The sequence below is a fragment of the Pristiophorus japonicus genome, chromosome 13 (genome assembly GCF_044704955.1).
Source record: "Pristiophorus japonicus isolate sPriJap1 chromosome 13, sPriJap1.hap1, whole genome shotgun sequence".
NCBI lineage: Eukaryota > Metazoa > Chordata > Chondrichthyes > Pristiophoridae > Pristiophorus > Pristiophorus japonicus.
The window spans coordinates 31,023,184-31,027,543 of NC_091989.1; the positions used below are offsets into that span (position 1 = coordinate 31,023,184).

At 43.7% G+C, this 4,360-nt stretch overlaps 1 long non-coding RNA gene across 1 annotated transcript; it reads left to right on the forward strand.

Moving 5' to 3' along the window:
• On the forward strand, positions 1–1,087 carry LOC139277974 (uncharacterized). Its single transcript, XR_011596191.1, has 3 exons — positions 1–58; positions 334–550; positions 951–1,087. It is a non-coding gene; the product is annotated as an uncharacterized lncRNA (long non-coding RNA).
• Positions 1,088–4,360: the final 3,273 nt, after the last annotated feature.

The window sequence follows — 4,360 nt, forward strand, 5'->3', positions numbered from 1 at the left end:
ATAAATCAAAGATCGACAGCCAAGAAGAAGCAAGAAAGGGAACGTCAGAACTATGAATGTGAGTACATGTGATTTTACAGTATTTCTTATGAAACTGTCAGCCTACAAATGTTTATATCCAACTTTCGTTCTTTAGTTCAATGGTTATGCCGTTTGACACGTTCCATTTCGTGGGCCTACATCAGCCCCATATATTTATTTGTATGTAGACTGTCTGACTCTAAACTTCTCACTCTGGTCATAACACGGACAAACAGCAAAAAAAGCTTTTTTTGGCCAAGGGCCATTGTCAGTGGGACTGATAAAATGGATATTCTAATCATTTCTTCGCAGCCATTACAGAACCAGTACAGAAAGGAGAGGACTGAAGCCGCCACCAAGATTCGACTGCTTCGCTCAAAGACAACAGACCCCAAGGTTATACCTGCAAGGGTTTCCCATCTTCTTCCAGTGCAGTGCCATCGCTGCAAAAAGGACAAGAACATTGTGGAGAGACACAGCTGAAAGAAACGAAGAGAGAGGCTGGTTCAATGCGAGACTAAAACTGCAGGTAAGCTGCTCCTTGCAGCAGAAACCCGCAAAGATGAGACGATCCTGTTGCATAATCCGTGGACAAGGTCTTGTTGCCCTTGAATTAAGGTATCATCTTAGCTGCTACCAGAGCTACACAAGATTTCTAACCAGGAAGGAGCAGGAAGACCCTCCAGAAGGCAACCTCTACCAAACAGGATATAGGCACTTCTGTGATACAGTGATAGAGGGCAGGATTGTAAAGAACCGTGAAGTTCTTAGAATGACGAAGCTGAACAGTTTTAAGAAATGCATTTTTGAAAAAGAGTGTATTGATGCTGCATATAAAACGTATAATCTTAAATGTAGAATGCAGAAATGTTATCCTTTCCTGAAATTTGTCACATCACACAGTAATGAGAGTGATCTTGTTTTTGTAGAAGATCTTGCAACAGAAAAATTTGTTGAGCAGGCAGTCAGAGATTTGCTTTCAGAAACGAGCACATGAGACTGACACAGACATGGATACCAGCATGAATCCTGGAGGCAAAGTTCCCGTCAGAGGATTGGAATTAAGACCTGATTGCAGGCCCTTGTGCTGCTCGGGCATCTCCAAAGGACTATGGGTGGAAACTTGAAGATGATGTATTTGTCACAGACTGGATGACACTTCCTCCGGCACCAGCAAGTGTAATGGAGCTTGCACATTGTTCATGCAAAAAGACCCAGTGTGCACAAGGAAGGTGCCCTGTCTTCTCAACAAGCTACCTTGCCCCGACATCTGCTCGTGTTGTGAGAATGTTGCATCTTTACCAGAGACTTCTAGGGCCAGGAGGCTCAACTTTTGCCCAAACCATTGGTGTTAAAAAATCGTAGATCAGCAAGAACGGAGTGGAAAATGGAGCCTCCATTAAACTACTTCCTCCTCCTTTCGCTCAGTTAAAATTCCCCTTTAGGTCTAGTGGCTGGACATACTGCAGCTGTAAATCTCTGACAATGGAAATAATTATATGTATGCATTATTTAAAGGAAATGTTGTCAGTTTGTGGCTCAGATGACTATTAACCATTCTAGCTACTGTAGAATTATACTCTATACTTTGTACTAAACATTTTATACAACTTTCATTGGTTCTTATTTGGGAGTCTTCCAAATACATTAAGAAGGTCCCACTCCTCAATGAGGACAATAGTGTCAATAAGCTCACAAAAAGAAGCAACAAGATTTGCATAAAGACTACATACAAGTAGTACCCGAGAGTCTGCATATAAGGAACCTCTGTAATCGTTTGTCTACTACACTTTTTTTTTGCATAGTGGAACATCAACAACCAACTTAAGACATCTCAATAAACTCAAAACCCAAAACTAATTTATTTTACTGATCCTTTTAAATCCACTTGTGATGAATACAGTGTTCATCTCCAGGACTTTCTGATCTAGAATATATGTACAGTTCCTTTAGAGCCAGATCTGGCACCACACAAAATGTCCTTTTTATGAAAAAGATCTATAATATGCCCCAAACCAGATGGAATGACCTCCTGACCCCTCTGCTTGCAACTATGCAGAATTGAGAATCACCCATTACTCTTCAACTTCCCTGTGTTACCCAATAGAAGGCTGTTAGGTGAAGATTTCCTACTTTGGCTGCATCTATTTGCAACACAAGTGGGTTGGACCGGATTTTCGATTGCTCTCCCTGGAGGAGAAGACCCACCCAACAGTTTGTCTGCAATATGTAATATGATCCAGTCATTGTCTGTCAGGCTACTGAGTTCACAGTGCTAATTCTACTGGTTTCAGAGACAGACAGTGCTCACACTCACTGGTTAGGACCACGCACGGTGCTCTCACTACCTAGTTCAGAAAACACAGTGTTCACAATACCTAGTTCAGAGAAGACACAGCGCTCCCACTACAGATTTCAGAGAACACACAGCGATCACACTACCGGGTTCAGAGAATGTACAGAGCTCAAGCTACTCATTTCAGAGAAAGCACAGCACTTGCACTACTGATTTCAGAGAACGCACAGTGCTTGCATTCGAGTTCAGATAGGATAGGGTGAGGCCTTGAAGGGATTTCAACATTCTGTTGAGAATTTTAAAATCAAGATGTTGGATCATAAGCCAATGTAGATCAACAAGCACAGGAGTGATGGGTGAACAGGATTAGGTGTGAGTTCGGATATTGGTAGCAGAGTTTCGGATAAGCTCAAGTTCACTGAGGGTAGAAGATGGAAGGCTGGCCAGCAAACATTAGAATAGTCGAGTCTGGCAAATAACACAAATGTAATGCCATGCATGTTGATAGGACCAACACACAATACGCTCTCATAAGCAAGGCCAGCATTTATTGCTCATCCCTCTTGCCCTTGAGAAGGTGGTGGTGAGCTGCCTTCGTGAATCGTTGCAGTCCGTGTGGTGAAGGTACTCCCCAGTGCAGTTAGATAGGGAGTTCCAGGATTTTGGCTCTGCAACGATGAAGAAATGGTGATATATGCCTAAGTCAGGATCATAGAGGGGAATTTGGAGGTGGTGAAGTTCCCATACGCTTGCTGTCCTTATCTTTCTAGGTGATAGAGGTTGCGGGTTTAGGAGATGCTGTCGAAGAAGCTACAGTGCATCTTATAGTTGGTGCTCACTGCCATTGTGCATCATAGAAACATAGAAAATAGGTGCAGGAGTAGGCCATTCGGCCCTTCGAGCCTGCACCACCATTCAATAAGATCATGGCTGATCATTCCCTCAGTACCCCTTTCCTGCTTTCTCTCCATACCCCTTGATCCCCTTAGCCGTAAGGGCCATATCTAACTCCCTCTTGAATATATCCAATGAACTGGCATCAACAACACTCTGCGGCAGGGAATTCCACAGGTTAACAACTCTGAGTGAAGAAGTTTCTCCTCATCTCAGTACTAAATGACCACCCCTTATCCCAAAACTGTGTCCCCTGATTCTGGACTTCCCCAACATCGGGAACATTCTACCTGCATCTAACCTGTCCCGTCCCGTCAGAATCTTTTATGTTTCTATGAGATCCCCTCTCATCCTTCTAAACTCCAATGTATAAAGGCCCAGTTGATCCAGTCTCTCCTCATATGTCAGTACTACCATCCCGGGAATCAGTCTGGTAAACCTTCGCTCAGATTAGGAGACCAAAACTGAACACAATATTCCAGGTGAGGTCTCACCAAGGCCCTGTACAACTGAAGTAAGACCTCCCTGCTCCTATACTCAAATCCCCTAGCTATGAAGGCCAACATACCATTTGCCGCCTTCACCGCCTGCTGTACCTGCATGCCAACTTTCAATGACTGATGAACCATAACACCCAGGTCTCGTTGCACCTCCCCTTTTCCTAATCAGCTGTCATTCAGATAATATTCTGTCTTCACGTTTTTGCCCCCAAAGTGGATAGCCTCACATTTATCCACATTATACTGCATCGTTAATGAAGGGAGTGAATATTTAAGGTGGTAGATTGGGTGCTGATCAAGTGGGCTGCTTTTTCCTGGATGGTGTCGAGCTTCTTGAGTATTGTTAGAGCTGCACCCATCCAGGCAAGTGGAGAGTATTCCATCACTTTCCTGACTTGTGCATTGTAGGTGAGGGAAATCTTTGGGAAGTGAGGAAGTGAGTCATTCACTGCAGAATACCCAGCCTCTGACCTGCTTTTGTAGCTACAGTATTTATGTGCCTCATCTAGTTAAGTTTGTAGTCAATGGTGACCCTCAGGATGCTGATGGAGGGAGATTTGATGATGGTAATGCCATTGAATGTCAAGGGGCAGTGCTTGGACTCTCTTGTTGGAGATGGTCATTACTGGCTCTTGTGTTGTGCGAATGT